At 39.0% G+C, this 23,181-nt stretch overlaps 1 long non-coding RNA gene across 1 annotated transcript; it reads right to left on the bottom strand.

The window, feature by feature from the left end:
- Nucleotides 1-3,401: 3,401 nt before the first annotated feature.
- On the bottom strand, nucleotides 3,402-5,910 carry LOC140926770 (uncharacterized). Its single transcript, XR_012164468.1, has 3 exons — nucleotides 5,764-5,910; nucleotides 4,864-5,089; nucleotides 3,402-3,587 (listed from the first exon to the last, which is right to left on the bottom strand). It is a non-coding gene; the product is annotated as an uncharacterized lncRNA (long non-coding RNA).
- Nucleotides 5,911-23,181: the final 17,271 nt, after the last annotated feature.

Genomic DNA, 23,181 nt, shown 5'->3' on the forward strand with positions numbered 1-23,181 from the left:
GGACAGTTCTACTCTCCACGGCTAAGAACTTTGTGTTGAAAGAGACTTTAAGAGCGATGAGTTCTTGGTCAGCTTTCCTCCTGTTTATAAGTATGTTGCTGGCGGATTAAAGAAGTATTATAAGCAATAAAACACGATTAAACCTGTAGCAACATTAGTCAAGCTTAAATGTCCTCAATGTTAATCAGAGTTTCGCACGCAACATCAGGCCCGGTTTCTTACAGTCCTGCAAGACAGATTGATGCACTTTAGCTCGTAACACTTAACCAACATTTAACTCTAGGTTATAACTAAATTAAACTTTCATGACAGAGAAAAAGCGACATCTCGTAAAAAAGTTAACAAAGCAAGTCTTACTAGCTATCTAGAGGGATAACACTCGCTACACCCCCATACTACGTCGAAGATTCAGTGTTAAGATGCCAATCTTCACATCTGAACTAGAATTGCTGTCTCGTTGTTAAACAGGATTACTTGCAACAAATGATATACAAATATAAAAATTGTTTAGTCTTGCTCTGTTGAATGTTAGGTTGGTTCAGAAATTATCTCATTTGTTAAAGTTAGTTTAATTTGGTTTGTTTTGCATTTCCTCCGCCGACAGACGCGACTCCATTCTAAACATTTTATCTCATTTTTACCTTTAAGGCTTATTTCGCCAGAACTAAAACATTCCTATCTGTGGGAAAGAAAGTGTAAATAATAGAAAATTTCATTTAACAGCATTTTTAACATATTTCAACATATAAAACATTCTCGCGCAGACAGATGGCGGGGCGCTGATCTTTATAAATGTACTCTGTATAAATGTGCTTTACGTTGAACCTTTAATATAACATACTGTAAATCAGACCTCTTTTTGAATAGTCTTTTAACTTCACAACACAGTTCACGATTGAACACACCCGCGACAAAAATAGCGCGATAATGTGTAAAATTTTTGAGATATTAATATTGTCTCGTTTAATCCATTATTTTTCAACAAGATGTAAAAAGAATTGTTTTGTTCAATAATTAAACAAGCACTTGACAAGGAATATTTTGAAAATAGCATGTTATTGCCGGCCTTAATTATATTAGCATTATTTACGCCCCTAAATTGTAGTACTTCCTCCAAATCGTGACTTTTACTTGACTTCTCACAGAAGTGCAATTAAAAGACATCAAATTTGAGGTTTTGAAAATTACAAAGAATGAAATTTTAGCGTTGTGAAAGCTTGTTAAAATGCATGAAATGTGGAAAACAAATTATCCATACACCTTGACGGAAACAAAGTTTTTTTTATAATTGTACTGTCAAGCTACATGCGATACCGTTTACAATCATAACCAAAAAATATGTCACTAAAGTTGCCAATGACGTTTTTTCCATAGTGGATTGAAACGGCTGCTTTTGAAAAATAAAAACTCAGCGCTGACATAAAATTCCGGATTTTATGCCGAGATAATACACGTCTGCATTTTGTGTACCTTTATTTAGTTTAAAACATTTTTTACAACATGACACAGCACAGATGTAAGGAAAAAAACTGGTGCCAAGATACAAATATCTCTCCATTAATACTAAGAACAACATATATTTTAGAGCGGAAAGAGCTGTTGATCATCGGTGAATGATAAAGAGACCGGAATGGGATCAGCCCGGGATGGCGCTGTGGGTAGTGAGGATCACTCACCTGGCTTCACACAAATGCAGCCAGAGGCGACATCCATACGGTTGGTTACCGTAAATCCTCTATTAAGCCCCCCTCTCAAATAAGCCCTCTCCCTCTAATAACCCCCCCCCCCCGCCTTTTCAGGGGAAGAAAGTTAATAAGCCCGCCTCCCCTCCCCTAATTATTCTTCACCAATAAAAAATAGACTGTATTAATCAATCACGACTGTAAAACTTCGTGTGGACTGATCCAAGATGGTTTATTTACCAACTGGAAGTTCGGATTTGATTCTGATTCTTGGCTGCGTGACCTAAAACGTCTTGTACAAGGGCTTTTCCACTTTATGGAGAACTGATACCATCGTCGTTTCTAAATGAAATAAGCCCCCCCGCCCCCACCTCAAATGGGCTTGAAATAAATAAGCCCTCCGGGTAGCATATAGAGGATTTACCGTAAGTCTTTTATTGTCCCTTTTCTACACCGATAAGTCTTTTTCCGGGTACTTCAAACTCCCCTCCTGTTAAAGGACCAAGATGTAGATGACATTACAAATCCTTAAATTCAATTCTAAAGTAGAGATACATCGGTTCTTGTACATGTCTAGGACCGGGAGGGGGGTAATCAACAAATGTTTATACTGGGAGGCTCCGCCCTGAGGTCCAACCCCTTACCCTTTTATATATCATTTTTCACAAAAAAGGTACCCCTTTCATATACCTTCTATTGACAAATGGTACCCCTTTCACAGACCTTGTTTAGAACTTTGCATCCCTTTTAAGTGCTGTAAATGCACTGTCTTTTAAAAAGGAATCAATCACAAAAATAGAACGCTTTCTCGACTTTATAAAGCCATAAAATTCATCTACGAAAAGGTCCACGCAGCACGTAAATATAACTGACTGTTCCTCTTGCCGGATCTCTAATTAAAGAGATGCTGTGAATCAGACGTCACTTAAAGTGTATAATAAAACAAAACTAAATGTAGGGCTATGGCCCTGAGGAAGGCTAATTTTGTTAGCCGAAATATTGGCCTATAATAAATCAGCCCTTTGCCGTAGTGCCAGCCCTGCATTCAGTTTTATTCATAAAATTCATCTGTTAGCCCTTTTGGGCCCTATTACAGACCCAAATGATAGATTTCCCAACCCTTTTATAACTTCAACGAGTGAAATCTCTACCCTTATACCTGAAGCCTGAAAAAGATACCTTTTTCGAGCGGAGCCTGCCCGTATAGGCCATCATAGGGAGCACCAAACCCCCCCCAGGGGTCTAGGACTAGGAAAACTGTATTCTATTTCAAAAACACGACAATGTGAATGTTACAACTTTTTTAAAAAAGTCCAAAAGTTGCTTTTCATATTTGATCCAGTTATTTTGATCATAACTGAGGGTTCTTTGTGTTAAACAGTGTTTTTTTTATAAGAAAGAAATAAGGGTGCGCGCGAGAGACGAGGACACACGCGAGGACAGAGAAAGGCTTCTTATCTCCTCGCGCGGGCTCATTTTAGATCCACGAATGTTACTATAATGTAAAGGAAAACAACCTTCTCTAATGTGAGATCGTTGCGGCATGTTTTTTTATTAATGAAGAGGAGAAGCGTAAAATGTATTCAGTGGTTTCTCGTGAAATTCCAAGGCAAGGTATTTGTAGTCTGAACATATAATTTAAAAATTGGCAGTTTAATCTGATCGTGTCCACTCAAAATGACAAACAGCATGTTATAAAAAAGCTATAAGGTAGTCCAAATAGGAAAAATCGTTTTCACAACAGGAAGCTGCATAGAAGTTGATTTACATTTTCTCGCTCTTTCAGTTTTTATCACTACCTACACACGGTAACTAACAATTCAAATTTTCGTACCACGCTAAACCCCCTAAGCCTCATCCAAATGCCTGTTTGTCTCAAAAGTGATTAATTGAGAACTGAAGAGTCTATAAAAAGAAAATTGAAATTAGAACAAGATTAGAACTTACTATTTTAAGTAGAGTAATGTTGTTGGAACTGATGAAACAATGGATAATTACTTGTCTAACAGATCAAAAACCAGAACTATTAAAACAATATTTCATTACCAATTGCCCCTGCACAATGGGTGAGGTTTACTACCATGTCTAGACACCGATTACTACTGTCAAAATTAAAAAATAGGAATGATGGCGCCTAGAGGACTCTTTCAGAGCAAAAGATTAAAAGGGATTTAGAACGGTCGTGGAACGTGATTGGTAAACACGAAAAAATGAGCCAAAACAATTCTCCAGACAATCCAAAAAGATTATTGATTTTTTAATGTATTTCTTGAGTGTAGTCTAATTTCATCAGTCAAACAAGAGCAAATGAGCTTTTGCTTGGTTTAAGTGTTATTCGAGTTTTAATTCTTATAATTCCCATTATGGCATAAACATAACATACAGATTAGTACATTAAATATCTCTGCAAGTGGGGATTTTAAGGACACTTTTACAACTTGACCATCAGCTTTAACCAAAAGCAAAGTAGCGATAATTCACACAATCGCAAGGGTGAGAACGGACAAATTGTGTTGCATTACACAATGATTATGTGCATAAATCCTATTTCTACCTTTTCCTTTTCTTCTCTCTCCAAGGCGTTCATTGCTCCTGATAACATAACGGTTATTCAAGGGAGACAACACGCTTCTCAGACTCCCATTTATTCAAAAACCAAGGCTGAGAGACCAGTTCGATAGGGATGTTACTAAAACGGGGAATCGGAGAAAAGCAGGGGAACTGGAAAATGAAAAATGAAAGCAAAACAGAGAATTGGAAATGAAGTTACTGATAGGGCTGAAGTGCAAGCTAGGTTTTGTTCCCATTTTTCATTTTTCCGCTGCCCGCTCCCCGTTTTAGTAACATCCAGTTCGATACTGAAATGCGATTGGCTAAGACCCGAACCACCAATCACCTTATCAAAAGATACAGTAGAACCCCGGTAACTCGAACTCTGAAGAGAAACGAAAAACAGTTCGAGTCAGAGGGGAATTCGACTTTTCGGGGTAAATTTCAGCGAAACTGTAATCAAGGGAAAGGGAAATTAGTTCGAGGTTCTACTGTATTATCGATTTTTAGGCACCAGACTTCATTGACAGATTGCTTCTTAGTTACGGGTACAAGCATTGTACTCATGAACTGGTTACGTGAGCTGAAAGATGTCTATTTAAAATACCAACAAAAACCATATTTTACTGACCTGATAACACTTGTTGACTAGTCTAGCCATTTCACGTTGTTATAATTTCACCGGCTTAAAAAGGAAAGCTGCCCCTCAAAGTCGCCTGTGAATACGGCGTCTATCCTCGCCGGGAATTTTTTGCGAGATAGAAACATTCCGGCCTAGTGGCGAGGAGTAACCTTAGGTCGAGACGGCTGTATTCGCAGGCAACCCTTCAATGCAGAAATGAGAGTGAAAGCTTATGCTGCAAGATAAGCAAAAAAAAAAAGAAGAAAAAATCAATATCAGTTATCTTTCGCGACGAAGGTTTATGCCGGATGTAAGCCGAAATAAATTTAAGAACAAATATGAGAAAAACATTCCTTGTAGCTGATAGAATTATGTTGTATTCAGCCCATAACTATAAAGATTTGTAATATCTTCATACCAAATGAGTATTTATATGTAAAAGTACTATGAAACCTCGATCACATGAATTTAGAATAACAGTGAAACGTAAAGAGTTTTTAAGATACAGTAAGGAGATTTTAGCCTGAACAGGTTCTTTTATAGATCCGGTATGACCAGTAGATTTTAGCCTTAAAGGGTCTTAAAAACTTGAAACATGGTAGGTACTTGCAGGGACTTATTTTGATGAATCTGGACCTGCAATCAGCCCAATAAAAAGAGTGACAAGACAGAGTTTTTTTGAGAGGATATGTTGACTGTGGTTGTACTGTAGTCATCGGTCATTCAGTAAGAAGCAAACCGAAAAATGCGCATCGAGGGAAAATAATCCCACCACAAGCTTTGACAATTAGGCAGAATTGAAAGCAAAAAAATTTAAATGACAGTAGCAACTGATCAGTCAGTATATTGTTGAGAAGGTGTGTCATGTTGGCTTGTTTTAATTCTATTTTCAGTCATTTATTTACTCACAATTTTTCATTTGTGGGCGACAGATGCATCGTTGCTAGCCAGATACAGGCTGAAGTGTTGAATAGCGTCAATAGGCTAGAGCAGGCTTATAAACTGCGATTTAACACCTTTGGCGATTTCGTGCATAACATACAAAATAATACATTAAAACGTTAATCCCTGAATTACAACTACAAGTTAGACATCCAGTCCAGTTAGACAGAAATAAGAAGAAGCTTATAATTATGAATAATATGAAATGCTTGCAGATAAGTTAATTAAAAGATTTTGCATGCTGTGGAGAGTTGATTAGAAAGGAAAAAAATAATAAAACCCTTTGGTACGGAATGATTTGAATTCAGATTAGATAGTTGAAAACCTTGGTTTATCGAATAATGACGAGAGACGTCCCTGAAAAGTTGACGTTTCAATTTTTTACTGCCCCTCATCACTTCTCCATGATGAAAAGATGTTTTTCTAACGGCAGGAACACCTAATCACGTGACATTTTGCCCCCCATTGCAAGAGAATGGGGTTGTCCCTAAAGAATCAGGGCGTATCTGAGGTTGAGATTGCAACAATCGCCAGGAAATACTCAAAAATGAAAAACGTGGTGATTAACACAAGAAAAGATACTCTTGGAAACCACAAAACATAGACCAAGCAAAGTTCTGCTTTTCTTGGAGACTTTTATACCGCTCGGCGGAAATATATAGTTTTGATAAATCCAGAAAAACAAAGCGTTTCCTTGAAAAAATAGAAATGAGTGGCATGAAAATCACTTTAATGGTTAGAAAGTTGTAAACAGCTGTAAATCTTTCCGTTACATTTGTCATTCAGTGCCCAACTTAGAGATGCCATTTCCCTGTTTTCTGAAGATTTCTATCGGTTTTAACCTGATCAGCTGCCGGATTTCAAACGCCCTTTGTTGAACTGATAGACTACTGTACTACTACGCTGCTGTTACAAAGTGTTTCCTGAGCAACAAACAAAAACATTTATCTCACTCCAAATAAACATCAGCTCTGACTCCTTCCTGTGTCAGAAGCCCACTCCGGGTATTTTAAATTAAGTTATTGTAGTCTGTCTTTTTATTGCGAATGAGTGATGGTCAGGAAATTCATGTCTCTGCGGAAACGAGCATGGTAAAAGAGGTAAAAGAGAGAACTCAGAGTTGGTAAACCAATGAGTCTCTCTATGGGTACTTGTGGAAGTCGTTTTCGTCACGTGTTTTCCGTCGTACATCAAGAATTTTTTTGCTTGGTAACGCTACTATCCAGTTCAAGCAACCATGACGACGACGATGACGGATACGAGAAAATAAAATAAACAAGTCTAATACGCACTGACAAAAACTCTGAATCTGACAGATTTCCTAGCCACCGTTGTCAAACGTGATCAGAATGGCAATGCAATCCTCACATTACTCTCTAAGATCCTCGTTTCATAATCGCAATCGTCGCGACCTCGAATTCGTCGGAAATACCCAAAAAGGGTCCTACGCATAGCCGCCTATACGTAACTAGAGGTGAATAATGTTTTTCTTAATAAGTTCTAGATGATTTAGAATAATGATACCGATAATAATAATAATTTATTTCTAGCTCATCACAGTAAACCTAAATGCTCTTTTAGTAATAACAAGAAACTAAGTCAGAAAACTAAAAAAATTCAAGATAAATGGATAAAAAAATGTTTTAAGTCTACTTTAAAAAGATTCCACTCCACAGACGGGGCGCTAAAGAGAGATCGTTCCAAAATGCAGGCGCGCATGATCGAAAAGCGCGATCTCTATAAACATTGGTCTATGTAGTCGCAGATGGTCACTAGGGACCTTACGAAACTACGTACGAAGGCGACGGCAACGGCAGCATCAAAAAGCAATAGGTTTAGTTAGCAAAACAACAACTCTGCACGTGCATCACGCTTTTTGTAAATTTCTTTGCCGTCTCTGCACGACTACGACGTGAAATGACCAATTTTTAAGTTTTTTTGAGGACGGGAACGGCAAGGCAATAAATGAACTCGGACGCGGCCCCCTCTCTTCAGCTCCAACATAATTTCCCTTCTTTTAACCAACTGGGCGACTCGGAATAATCGCGAAATGGTATGAAAGGAGCGGAGTCTATTTTTCTGCGAAGGTTTCATGGACGTCGCCGTTGTCGGATAGTAAGGTCGCTAATAACAATTGAACGGAGACGACTCCTCACCAGTTGATGAATTCACACCATCACTGGAGACATCCATTCAGTTGAAAGGGAACAGACGATAGACGATTGTCACTCCTGTGAAACGTTAACGATGTCCAAAATGTCATCCCTCGAAACACCCCTCGAACGAATGTCGGTTAACCCTAACTGAAAATGTAAACAGTGTTTTGCTTAAAGTCAAGGATAGTATTCACCCACGAACCGCTCATTGATCTTTACTCCCGTATAGTGTGGCATCATACTGAGGAATGTTTTCACCAAAGCGTTTGGACATTGCCAACTGTATTCACCCGTATAGTTTAGACGCCTGGCGTCCTTATTATAGTGTACCTCTAGAACTAGAAGCAAAGATTATCATTATTGCTCTTTTTTATGTCCATCAATCACAGTACATTAGGCACAATAATAATATTAAATATTGGGTATAAAGACTAGTTTAACTCGGCTGCACACATACACATATATGCCACACATAAAAATAGCTTGAATTTCTTGAACGAGTTACAATATTTTATTGTAAGCACATATTTCTTTTTTGTTTGATACTTTGTCTTAACTATAACTTTTAACTCCACATTGTTCCCCACCCCAGCACAGCAAGAAACTGAAAGCTGTCATTCGACAATGCCAAATTGAAACACTATCGCCACCTTCACCACTATAGCTTCCATTATGCCTTGGAAAAGAAATTTTCTAGAGAAAACCCCCTTGAATGAGGCAGCACAGAGAAGTCGTCACATGCAGGTCAAGGACACGATCATTAGCACTACCAAAGCTGTGCTAGGACCCAAAAACCCGGTCACACCAGGACTGGTTCGACGAGAATCATAAATCCATCTCGGCAGCACTGGATGCCACGAACAAAGCATATTATGCCGAGTTGCAGGGAGAACAATCATCTACGTCAAATAAGGAAAAATTCAAAGACCTATATTCCAGAGTGTGGACAGAACTCAGGAAAATGCAAGATCTTTGGTGGCAGAAGAAGGCTGAGGAGGTTCAGCACTATGCAGACACCCACATCACAAAACAATTCTTCAACGCCATAAAAACAGTCTATGGCCCGTCTAGATCAGGGTGCTCCTCCCTGCTGTCTTCTGACAGATCGAACTTGATCAAAGACCAGGAAGGACTCAGAGGTCGCTGGGCTGTACGCTGCTCGACATAACTCAAGAGGCCTTCCACAGTTGAAAAAGCGACTCTCCAGCAGATCCCGCAACAACCTGTCGTTGAGGGACTTGATCAGCCTCCAAATATTTATCTCCGCCATGAACTCCAACAGAACGTTAGGAATAGACAGTATCCCAGCTGAGATTTTCAAAGCTGGGGGCCGCAACGCACTAGAGGCTTTGTTCTGCAAAGTATAGGAGCGAGGATGTCATGCTTGAAGACTTTCGGGATGGTATCATCGTTTCTTTCCACAAGAATAACGGGAGCAAGTCCGACTGCAGCCCCAGACCTGTTAACCTCTTCTCCAAGTGCATGCTGGCACATGCTGTACAGGACATGGAGGATATCAGATACCGCCTGGATTTCTCCCTTTTTGATCTCCAGCATCTGAACGCAAAGACAAAGTGCTGGCACCAACTGATTCAAGAAGCCCTATTTGCGGAAGATTGTGCCCTTCTCGCAAACAAGGACAGCAAACTGCAGATCAACAAATCTAGGAGGCGTCGAAGGCCTTCGGGCTGACTATCAGCCTCAGCAAGACCGAGGTACTGCACCAGCCTACTCCAAACACCACCAGTGGGGCCAAACATTAGCACCAACGACACGCCGCTGGCAAATGTCGACAGCTTCAAGTACCTGGGCAGCATCATCTCAAACGAGGGAAGCCACATCCAGGATCAGCAAAGCAAGCCAAGCGTTAGGGGCCTAGGGGCGGGGGCACAGAGGTGCACAATCACCATAACATTTGCGTCTCTACGAAGCTGATAGTTCACAGAGCTGTTGTCTTCACCTCTCTCCTGTATGGGTGCGAGACTTGTGTACTGTACCGCGGGCATGTCAAACAGCTGGAGCACTTTCACATGCGTGCTTTCCATTCCCTACTTGGCGTCCGCTGTCAAGACCGTATCACAGACCAAAGGTCCTGGACCGTGAAGATTGTACCAGTATTGAGCCCATACTCATCAAGGCCTAGCTGCGATGGGTGGGACGTGCATCAGGTTGGACGACCATCGCATGCCCCGTCAACTGCTGTATGGAGAGCTTGGGGCCGGCAAGAGAAAGAAAAACCGCCCGCTGAAGCGGTACAAGGACACTGTCAAGGTGAACTTTCCGTGGTGTGACATCCACACAGCCTCCACCAGTTTCGAGGACGAACGGCTTCAAAGACTCATGGCAGCCTGTGAACGACGCCACAGAGCATCCTCGGCTGAAATTACAACAATGGAGGTCCAGTACCCCCACCTGTCCCAGAGAATCCATATATTATCACACAACACGCAGTCTTCTTCGGACACAAAGGACAACCACCAACTTTTAAACTGTCCAAATTTGGAATTAATTAATTCCCTCTGCAAATCCATGCCATAACTTCGTATAAGTACAAGGTAATTACGTCTTGATAACCGTCATTATTTGTTTAAAATATTTCTCTGCTTTTGAAGAGCTTAAATCTCTTGACTAATTCTTCATAGCAAGCTGGCGATGACCAAACCTGCCAATATCATTACACTTGGCGTCAACTGTATTGATACTGACGACAGACAAAGTAATAAATGGCGAGTTTGCTCTAATGTGTGTTTGCAGTGTAGTGCTGAAGAAAATGGCGTAAGATTTTACACATTATGTGAAGACGAAACAGTCTGAACTACTGCCTCAAAACATGGGAAAAAACAGACCGACAATGCCACTCGACGGATGACAACTGCTATTTGAAAAACATCTGCTGGAAGAAACATTCTTTCATTTCCCCAACAGGAAAATATTTGAGGACGGAAACTTTAAAATAATAGATCGAGTTAAGCATGTTTTGAAGTGGAAAATCTTTGGAATAATTAATAAAACAATCACTGGCTTTGACTTAAGTATGATATGAAAAGTTGTTCAGATCGAGGATGGTGTTATCAACCTCGGCCTGCTGAAGGAAAACATCATGGACTGTGGACACCTCTTTATCTTTTCGTTATTACAGAATTCTCTTCGGTTTCCGATAAAATAAGGAAATGTATTAAACACAAGAAGGAGTGTTTGATCTGATATACAAACACCAAAGACTGAAAAAATTTCGAGCTGTTTTAATCAAACAGTCTATAACAGATCGGAACAGGGGTTTACCTGCAATAATGGAATCCAGGAGTACTCATGGGATCTTGTGGAATCCCAGTTTAATTAATAAGGAGGACCTGGAAACTAATGATTCAAGAGATCAGGATTCTACTCATTTTGGAAAAAAATTCGGGTATTCAATAAACTGCTCTTCAAGTCCTCTTCCTGAAAGAATTTAAAATACGAGGGAAAGGTGGTAAGGATAAAAAGTCCAGCCCCTTCACCGTAATGATTCCTTCTTTTTTCTTTACAGTTACTGTGATTCAGATTTGATATCCTACAAAAAGGGGCAGAACGTCGGTAGATGATACACAGTGCTTTGACAATTGACGAGTTTTGCGTGTGAGAGCATGCCTTTAAATAAACACTTTGATGAAACTTGAAGAGAACAGTATTCCCTGTGAAGACAAAACACCGCGTTATTTTAACATTCAACTTGAGTAGATCGTGAAAGTTCCCTAAGTGTGATTCCGCACTTTAATAACACCTGAAACGCTTCTTTCTATTTTGCTGTGTAGAATCACTCTTTTGATGTGTTTTCTTGGCATTGATGGAGGTGTGGCGCTCAGTACGTGGGCTCTTTAGGTTGACAGGAGCACATTGTGTGTGAACAGACGCACAATTTAGATGGACTCTATTTTATCAATCCCTTACAAAGGGATGGTTAGAGTAACTCTAATAAAACTAATTACCTACCATCATCCTTTCATCCCTTTTTTTATACCAAAAACAAACAGACAAACAAACATTTTGGCAAAAACCAGCACCAAAGCAAGAATGCCTTAAAGATAAAGAGTTACAATTTAGCCAGCCAGGCACACTGTACGTCTTATTGATCAGCAAACGTAACGCTTTTACCATCAATTCCATTTTTGTCATCTTTAGTTATAATAATTGTAATAATGGGACTATTGGACTGAGCAGTAAGAATCATTGTAACTGAAAATATTTCATTCCTTGGCCCGCCACCTACAGGGGCACCCAACGAATATTTTTCTGAAAATGAGCCGTTAACTACAGAAAACGAAAATTTAGACATTTTACTTCTTGGTTCTAAACGGTTGAGCTACTTTAACCACATTAAATACAGTTATAATTGAAACATGCAATTTCTAGTGAAGTTTAAAAAAAATTACATAAATGTACCGCATAAACCATGGATCTGTATTTGCAATCCATACTACATCTGCAACCTGCACAACAATCATTGTAAAATAGCACAAAAATTGAAGACAATTGCACACACATCAGCAGTAAATTTATAACCATGCCTTCCAATTAAACAAGAAAGTTATTTAGGAATTTATTAAAACAGCTCTGAGACGGTTACCCTAGTTGAAAAAAACAAAAACAAAAAAGGGGTAAATGATTTTAAAAAAAAGTTTAGAAGGACAAATAACTGATAATAAGGCCAGGTTAACAGCACCCATCGTCAGAAGCCTTACACAACATGTGGAAGAAGAGAGGGTCAAAAGAACCAACAGTAAAAGAATGCTCGTTGTCACAACTCTAGCCCCACCTTCGACAGGAGAGAGGGTCGCAAGGACGCAAAAACAAAGAATGCTCGTTGTCACAACTCTAGCCCCACCTACAGCGGGAGAGAGGGTCGCAAGGACGAACTGACAAAGAATGCTCGTTGTCACAACTCTAGCCCCACCTAACGGCAGGAGAGAGGGTCGCAAGGACGAACAGACAAAGAATGCTCGTTGTCACAACTCTAGCCCCACCTAACGGCAGGAGAGAGGGTCGCAAGGACGAACAGACAAAGAATGCTCGTTGTCACAACTCTAGCCCCACCTACAGCGGGAGAGAGGGTCGCAAGGATGAACAGACAAAGAATGCTCATTGTCACAACTCTAGCCCCACCTAATGGCAGGAGAGAGGGTCGCAAGGACGAGAAGACAAAGAATGCTCGTTATCACAACTCTAGCCCCACCTACAGCGGGAGAGAGGGTCGCAAGGACAAACAAACAAAGAATGCTCGTTGTCACAACTCTAGCCCCACCTAACAAAGAATGCTCGTTGTCACAACTCTAGCCCCACCTACAGCAGGAGAAACGGTCGCAAGGACAAATGACCAATGAATACTCAAACATGAGGAGCCCTTTAGTGGGAGGAATAGTGTTTTGTTTACATAGACTTACTCTACTGTCAGGCAGGTTAAGGTAAAAGAAGTTTTAACATGACCAAGTGGTTGACTGTCTGCCGCTATATGCAAAAAGGAAATCAAAGATCCATTGCTAAGATTACCAATATACACTATACAACACAGTTAAATGATGCATTCTCTTCACACCAACCAGGTTCATGTCTACAGAAACGGATGTCTTTTTATAACTAAATTAATAAATTGTTTTTTAAGGGGAATTTTCAAAGGTTTTTGTAGCAGCATCAAAGTTAAATTATCATTTTTTACATGTGTACGTTTCCATAATGTTCTTTTCTGTCCTTTGTTCCTTTGTACCAGGATAAATTAAATTTCACGATTAATCATTATGGTACTTCACTGATCCATTGACTACAAAAAGACGGTTATGTTGACATTCATGTTCTGATTAGTACCATAACATACATTATATAACTAAAGCAAAAATTACGCATAAAATAAATGTTTACCTGGGCTCAAGTCATATTTCCTCTCCTGTCACTACAAGCTTAAGAAAAAGAAACAGAAAAACATTATTATTATTTTCATTATTACACCCATTTGTGCAGCACTAATTCCTGATGTACATGGCACAATATTACTCTACCTCTGATGATGAATATGGGTAAAATTAAATTTAGACAACAGACAAATCTAATCATAAAGAGGTCAGTGTTTGTCCAGGGTCACATCCAACTTCAATATGATGTATGAAATATCAGGATATCCACTGGTTAACATGGTATAACAATTGCATACATGTAATTTCCTACAAAATTCCTATTATTATGATCTGTTTCTTAGAATTATGTATTGAAATTACTGCAGAGAGAAAAGTGCATGCAGCACTACTAGGACACAAAGCTGAGTTTTAATCTCTTGAATGTACATGTAGAACTTATTCCATAGCATTTCCTTTTGATATCAATAAGAGCTATAACGATGGGAAAACCAATGGAATATTGTGTTTTTCAGTTAATATTAATCAACCTAGATGTATTATTTCAAACTTGACCTGGTGCAGCCATTGTTTAATTCTGCAGAATATTTAGCAAATATATAGGTAGCAAATACAAAAACATGAATTCTCCATATAACATACTACTGTTCTAGAAGTATAAATGTTTTAATGTGAGGGTACATGAGGTGGGTTAATAAATCATAAATCTTAATATATACAAATAGGGCTGTATAGGTAAAAGGATTACAGAAGATGAGCTTCTTTATGACTCAGTCAATTCTAAACATGCCCACCCCCCTCCACAGGCATTTATCATTTTTTAATTCCAAAGCTGCAAATGCCCGCCCCTACTGTGGGGCCAGTAGATACATACAAAACCCCACCATGGAAATAAAAGTTGGAACAAATGCCCCAGTATCAAAGCAAAAGTTACATGTATGTCACCTTGTAAAAAGCTGAAAATTGTTACTGTCAAACTCTGAAAACAGTGAGCGCCTGAAAATTTTCAGGAATATTGATTGTGTACTAGCCAATAGGAATATGCAAGCAAAACTCTAAACCACAAACTAATTACCATTGCTGTTTGTGTGTAAGTTATCTCGCGCCTAATTATTGCCTGATTCTCGTAACACAATAACATTCCATAAATATTTCTGGTGTTCACGGTTTTGTGAGTTTCACAGTAAACATACTTAACAACTTAACTCAGCAACCTTACAGTTTTCCTGATATCCATACAGACCCCAAAGACACTGCAAAGAGGACAACTTTATAACCCAAAATTACTTAATAAGATAAACTTTCCAGGGTAGACTTGGCAAACAATATGGCGTATACAGAGTACATACATAAGAACAAGCTTAGATGGTACCCCTTAAGGGGGTAAGGTTAATTAAACAATGCCAAAAATTTCCAACCCCAATGATGCTTTTGTCAATTAAAAATGCCCACTGTAGGAACAAAATGCAAGAAAAAATTCCCAGGAAGAATGGGTATGCTTGGAATTGACTGAACATTAGGATAAATGAAATAAATATATTTACATGTACAACTACACAGCATTTGAATTGAGATAAAATCTTTGCAACAAGTAGAAGGAGAACACAATAAAAACTTTAATTATTAACTGGGCTAAAATCCAAGATAAAAAAAAAACAAAGAAAGGATGATATTCTGGAATCGAAAAAATGCAACTTTTCAAGAACACAATGAGTCGGATTTTGAATTGCTGTTAAAACTCGTGGTAGTACATGCTTGCTGTTTTGTAAGCTTTTTCAAAATGTTTTGTAAGCTTTTTCAAAATGTTTTGTTGACGTTGTCAAGCATTATCAGAAAATATTACAGCTCAGGGTTCAGTAAGAAAGCCACTGTAAATAATTAAAAGCAAAATAAAGAAACGACACCAATCAATATGCACCGAAATCATTCTTTCACAACACACTCCTCAGAAGACTCGATCTACATAGCCTGCGAAAACATCCGTAACGTTCCCAGCGGCGAAGAGCGAGGCACATTTTACAATTTTAAGAATTTGAATTCATTACATATCCTTTTTATCCCCAGTATCTCGTTCGCGCTTTTCGAAATGGTTTCATCCGAAAACCACCAATACACACTGAAACTAAGCCAACCCTTGAGTAAAAATAAGACTAAGAAAAAAAGAATCGTTTTGAAAAGCTATCTAACGGCTGCGCGCCAAGGCCTTCACCAACCGAGACCGAGAAGCGATTTTAATGGCATTTAGTGACATGCAGATAAGTAAGACAAGGGAATTAAAAATAACATGCATGCATAATAGTAGACAATATATTCAGTAAATTCAAAGAAACCTTACCTTTTGCATAAACATGAATCTCATGAATCGTCCTAACCGCTAGTGAACCGTTACCAATTATCCAGTGGCGGAGTGTAGCCTGATTTCGAATTTCTAATAACGGTGCCCGCGTGCAGATTTTTTGATGTGCGGTAAATAAATCATCACCGCGCGACTCCGCGCGCACAATTCGCGCACATAGAGGAACCACCTGAGAGGAGCCGATTACTCCTGATACCCAGCTGGATATACACCCAAGAAAAATTTCTGACAAATTAGAGGGATAAAGTATCTCCAACAAGAATTTTTGATACAGTCGATAAATTCTTGACCGCAGATTTAAGACTTTACTTCCCAGCAGAACAGCCGAAACCTCAGTTCCCAGCCAGCAAAATTTTCTCTGTAGAACAGATATAGAGTACTAAAGTGTGACGTCATAAAAATGAAATTTCTGAAATTATGGGATTTGTCCGGATATTCTGAAAGAACAGTGTCCAAGAGGCCTACTTGCCAAAAATGAGCATTTCGGGGCAAATTGTCTCTGAGATCGTAGCCCAGTTATGCTTAGAAAACTCCATACAAACCCTTTTAAATTTTTTGTGGGTCGACCCAAAAAAAAACTAGAAGGGTTTGTATGGAGTTTTCTAAGCATAACTGGGCTATGATCTCAGAGACAATTTGCCCCGAAATGCTCATTTTTGGCAAGTAGGCCTCTTGGACATTGTTCTTTCAGAATATCCGGACAAATCCCATAATTTCAGAAATTTCATTTTTATGACGTCATCCGTTGGGTGCCCCTGCACCTAGGTTGGCAACTGCTACATGCGGGTCAGTCAATTGTAAGACGTTCTTTTTTTTCTAAAATATAGTTGAAGTTGAGGCTGAAAACGAAAAAAAAAAAACACTCTCCATCAATCAGTTAAGAAATCAATCTGTAAATCAAAGTTTATTTGCCTTTCATTTCCTTTATGCTACATGGTCTTGGAAATTTGTTTTCTATTCTCATCTAACTTAAGGTATTATGGGAACCCTTATACCCATTCACACCAATTGAACTTGTAAAATTAGATTTTAGGTATCACATTCTGTTCCCTGAAACGACTCAGGTATCATCAGCCAACAGGTGCGCACTACTTGCACAGTCACTTGATCAACTTTGAATTTTTTCGTTATTTAAGTTCCGTCTCGTCGTAGCGTACCCTGGGAGCAGACTTTTCTCTGATCTCTTGCATGGCTTTTGGCGTTGACGAAGTCGTTCGCTTGGCTTTTCTGTCGCGCAGTTGATTGGTTGCCCCACGTCACGGGGTATAAACAAACTAACTACACGACGCGAACGACTTCGTTAAACGATAAAACCCACGCAAGAGAGAAACCTCTGCTCGTAGGGTAGTCTTGGCGCGTTTCTCCGACGTGACTTATTGGACAGGCATTACCTCAACGAGATGACAGTTGAAGTGTTACTGGCATTTTTTGTTTTACATAGTTTATCTACTTATTTATTTACTTAGTTTCGCCAGATTTATGGCAAAGTCACCTCAAGAGCGCGTGGCGCCTCTACGCGGGCCCTTAACAGTCCCTCGCCCCATGAGAGATAGACCACCCCACCGAGGACTAAGTCCCCTACTCTTTACGAACAATGTGGGGGTTCTTTAACGTCCCACAGAATTTTTATGTGTAAGGGATGTGTGACCGGGCCTAAGGTTTATCATCCTTATCGGAGAAGACCAGGACTTCCAACAGTTAGCAGATCTCTTTACAAAGGCAGCACTTTTTCCTCAGTTATTTATTCGCAGTCCGCATTTCACGGTGCATAATTTATACTTTGCGTTACTGATGGTATAAAAACCAAGATCGCACAAAACAAAATTGAGCGAGTCATCGCTTTAAAATGAAGAACTACTGCACACACAGTCTTTCGGAGATTGACGAGGTTGTTTTGTATAGATACTCCAGCCTTCTTCAGAATAATTTATTGTTGAAAGCGTCCAGGGTCTAAGAGGTGGGATTCCAAGGCAGAGGAAGGGATGTGTGGCTGTCTAAACCCTTTCCCTTTTGTAAAATTGAAATATAATTGAATTTTTTTCAGGACTCATTACCTTCAGTACTCATGCATCAAGAAATCCACGCTTTCTTTGAAAGATTTCTGCCCTAAGAATAACATGAATGCAGATGACGATAGTAAAAAAAATGACATAAAACTTCATCCGCCTGTCAAAAGATGTAGTTTGCCTAGGCCGACTAAGCGCTTCTGACAACCAAAAATTGCAGTAACTAAAGATCTTCACTGCTCGAAGGTTCCATACAACTCTAGCTTGTTCCAGGCGTTCAGATCGTGGGGACAGCGTAGCCTGCGAGCAAGCTCTCCATTTGGGGGATATCGTGAAAAGAAGATGCGTGAGAGGGACGCGAGAGGAGACGTGAAAGTGGGGGGCAGGGGAGAGAAAGAAGAGTTTGCAACTATTATTCTAGCCGGTGACAGGCCCAAAAAGGGGAAGGAGAAAAGCGCGAAAAGGGGGGAGGGGGGGGTGGGTGGGTTCGGGGGGATAGGCTGGAAAAATTCACTATGTTTATTTTTAGGAAGGGACGTTTTATCTGACCTACACTAATAATTTTGCAGAAAACTGCATGGCCCACCCATGTTTCAGGCAGAAAAATGAAATGACCCACCCCTAGTAATAGAGACGTAAAAATAATAGATTATAGCAGCGTACCCCCTCCCCCTGTACGTTATAGCCAGTTCCTAATACAGTAGGATGCTATGCATAAATTTGGCTGAGTACAGGGCAAGTATGTGGCAAAAATAGGTTGAAAAAAACCCTCAATTTGAGTAGAAGTTAGTCCGAGTCCCCAAAAAATTGTCTTGACTGCATGTCTCAATTCTCTATTTTCGAATCCCCCATAGTACACTCCGTTTGCCCCCCAAGTTTTGCATGAACCTTTGTTTTCAAATGCTCCTAGGGTATCACCTACAGTTCTCCTGCTAGCAGAGGTTGTCTCGTCGTAAGAGACCTCTGATAGCAGGGAACTGTTTGAAGTCGTTTGCGCAGTTGTTAAAAAATACTGTTTGAAGTATTGTTTGTGCAGTTTTATCATTGTATGAGATTAAGATTTTTTGAAATACTTGACTGAAATGATCTGGAATAGTTATGTGCATTTAACATGTATCATTAATAACCAAGGGAAATCATACTCCCGGGGATCATCCCTGTTCAATCATGTAGAAGGTGTAGTTCCAGGAAATATCTATACCCTACCCACAGAGGGAATAGGAATTTATGGAGGGGAGATCAAAGAAAAAACAAAATTACAGACTGTTGGATGAAAGAAGGTTTGAATTTCCTGGGAGTAGAGGGTCCGTTACCTGATTCCCTTTGTGGTGGGGTATGGATGTTTTCTTAAAGTATACAATTACGATTTTTTCTTTTACTGTCAATAAATTTCCCAGTTTTACCTCCAGATTGTCAAGACACCATTATATGCACAACATATGCAAAAAAAAACCATGCCCCACCTCACCCGATGCATGGCTTCTCCTAAGCCCACCCCTTTTTTTGTGCATAAAAATGGTGACCCACCTGTACTTTAATCACCAGTCGCTTGTTGAAACATACCTTTTTCATTTCCATCCAGAAATTTGGACACCTTAAAAATGTGAAAAATATTGTATACTTAAGAACCAAACCAGAGTTGTAAATTAACAACTATCTTAGCCTAAATTGCCAACAACTACCCCAAAATAAAACAATCTATTTAGCCAGACCTAAAAAAAGTCGGTTCCTGCACCTAGGTTTCTATCATTGTAGTTTGCTAACTGGAACGTTATGGTGGCTGGTGTACGAGTCTGGCTATCCAGACCTGGGGTCAAGACTCTAACACAATATTCACACTTCTAAATTACACTTGTAAAGTTTTATTAAATTAATCTGGAGTATTAATGGCTGGGGGACAAGTCAGGTTTAATCTGGACTTTATGTACTCTGCTAACAATACATAATATATATATTTAGCCACAGCTAAAAGCAAGGCTCCCATTGATAAATTTATAACTTAAATCAAACAATAATTTTGTATTCCACAAATCAGTTAACGTAAGGGCACATTCATGTGACTTTTGAGGGAAAATCTAAGTGATTTTGGAGTGAAACAAATTTTGTATCGAGTTGATATAGCCTTATATGTACACCCAAAAAATAGTCTTCGGTCACATTTAAGAGCAATGATGGCTCTTGATCATAGTAGATAAGGCGTGCAAAACAAATTCTTGGAAAACAAATCAGACAGAATTTTTTGCGTTCGACAAGTTTACAAATTCTTGCCAATAAATCTGAGTGCGTGGAAACCAATCTTTTATTTTTTTTTATACACCACATCTGAGGAGAAAGAGTACCATGAGGTGCTGTTTTTATCATACAGACCTCGTACAAAATGCAGTATTTCACAATACTTCAAGGCAAATTGCATTCATTCAATATTCAGGACCATAGAGGCAGGCGTGGACTTTTAATTAGTGAAACCGTTCAAAAAATTTCCAAATTCACCTATACGGCCAGCCGGTTCTAACTTTTGACAAGCGCCAAATTTGCGAAGAAATTTTAAAAGAGTTACGCTTTAACGTGATAAAGAATTTATTGAGTCTATTTTTTATTAACGGTTTTATAACGATGTGTAATCTTAAAAAGCGTTTGATACGCTTGGCATTTTGAATACTCCTGTGAGTGATGTTTATGAACGCCTGAAAACAAATGGCAAAGCGATGAAAATTACACTTTTGAGACTACCAAAAAATCAATCAAGAAAAATAATTCGATAGAACATTTACAGAGACAACAATTTTCATTCACGAAAACAAATGAGTATTTAAGTGTGTCTAAGAATCCTCAAGTCTTTACTAGTAAAGGCCTACTCTGGGACCTTAAGTCGCCGTAATTTTAGGCAACTTAAGGCGATTTAAGGTGACTTTAGGAAAATTTGGCCAAAATGTTGCGCGACTTAAGGCGATTTAAGGCGACTTTAGGTGACTTAAGGAGAAAAAGGTGACATTTAGGTCAGTTACATGTTAGTGAATATGTTGCAGTTAATTTTTAATTTCAGTTAATTTTTGGTTTCCTTTGTTTTAAATTCATTAGTATACATAACCATACCCAGTAACGATGGAAAAATAAAAATTTACTGAAATAAAAATGAACTACAACATATACAAAATCAAAATCTGATAACACTACCTCTCTAGGGACACAATGTTGTAGCATAAGTTAATTCAGTCTTGAAGACATCTACATTAGTCTTCCAAATTTTCAACAATCTCAGCTACCTAATATTTTGAACATTAAATATCAAGGTAGCTTGTGTTGCAGGTGTATTCTAACCGTGGTTAGTAACATTTGCGAAACAGCTCTAATATCCTTGTTCTGGGCCCTGATGCACTAAATGAATTACCAGCATTTTGAGTTCCCCTTCAACATGATTGGCAAATGGACAATGGCATTTTTAACAGTCCAGTCCTGGCATGTTCTCTAATCCTGATACACACACAGGGCGCCCAGAACTAGGATTTTGCCACTGTTTTGCAGATGGACTTAACCCAGAGTTTAGTTCTATCTGTGGCACAGGCTAATATCAAGGGTGTTGGTTTAGTATTACATTAGCAGAGACAAAATCTGAGTTAGAAGCAACCAAAAGGGTAAATTTTCTCTTGGTCTTTAAATGCATTATTTCATAATATAAGGGACAAAAAATCAATGGTTCCTGCATTTCTTTTTCCAAAAAATAAAACCCTAAAAGTAGACTATTTCAATACATCTCTGTAAAATACTGTGAGCTGGTTTGCAGCAAAAACTTTATATTGAAATGTCTTTTTTTTCATAATTTGACAACAAACATTTAAGTAATTAATTTAAAACATCTAAAATCACTTATCGACATCGCACATTATGGAAATGACGATCCCCATTGCATGTCTTGGCAGTTGCTCTGCCAATGTTTGTCCCCACACGTTTGGCTGAGAGGATGTTTTTTCAATAGACCTTGTCACGGTTTTCAACGCCATCTTGACGAGTAGGCAAACGCGTGAGAAATTACAGTGTTTGTATGAGAATCTAATGTCGGATAATTTCCGTAAAAAGGCTGTTCTGAAAAAAATATTAATTGTAAACTAAAGCTACAGTGCAAAGGATTGTCCTAAAACATTTTTTGGGCGTACCTGTGCTTAAACTTCTCCAGAGGCTTGCTTTAGATTTTCCATATATTTGTCTGTAATTTTCCCGGGACTTTCTTACATACAAATGTATAGAAAATTTAAAAAAGTGGGTCTAGGTCTTCAAGTGAATTTAACGCCTTCATATTTTTTCAGGAGAATCCTTAGAAGTGAAGCTTTAGCTTACAAGTCATATTTTTTTCAGAACAGCCGTTCTACGGAAATTATTCGACATTAGATTCTCATACAATCACTGTAATTTTTCACGCGTTTGCCTACTCGTCAAGATGGCGTCGAAAACCGTGACAAGGTCCATTGAATTCAAAACAAAAAGTTTGTAGTTCTCGCCGTATATATATTGCTCCTTTCCTGTCTCAGTCAAACAAAACACTTCCTAATACTTGCTTCGCTAGTGAACCGTACTCTCTTATCCATGGTCTCTCTGGAAACTTTCCAGTCGGGTTGATATCATGAGTGCACTTATGCACCAGCAGAAACAACTAAGCTTAATTAGCTTCAACCAACCTCGCTCGGTCTGTTCCACGCGGCAGCGTTTACGCTCTTAGCACAAAAGGAAGCATTATGCGTCATGTTTAAACCAGTGGCAGTACCAGGTGTAAACGTTTCCATTATTATGTCAGAAATTTCCATTTAAAAGGAGATCTTTATACGAAAACGCGAGGTACAACATTCTATCCGCCATTTTGCTTCTCCCAGAATTCCACTGCAGTCGCAAGCTATTTCCATGGTTTCTCGGTCCCGCCCTCTCCCCGCCTCCAGACAAGTTGGTCACGTGATCAAAACACACTACTTTCTGGGCGGCCATAACGTGGAGGAAAGAAC

This window comes from Porites lutea, chromosome 2, assembly GCF_958299795.1.
Source record: "Porites lutea chromosome 2, jaPorLute2.1, whole genome shotgun sequence".
Taxonomy (NCBI): domain Eukaryota; kingdom Metazoa; phylum Cnidaria; class Anthozoa; order Scleractinia; family Poritidae; genus Porites; species Porites lutea.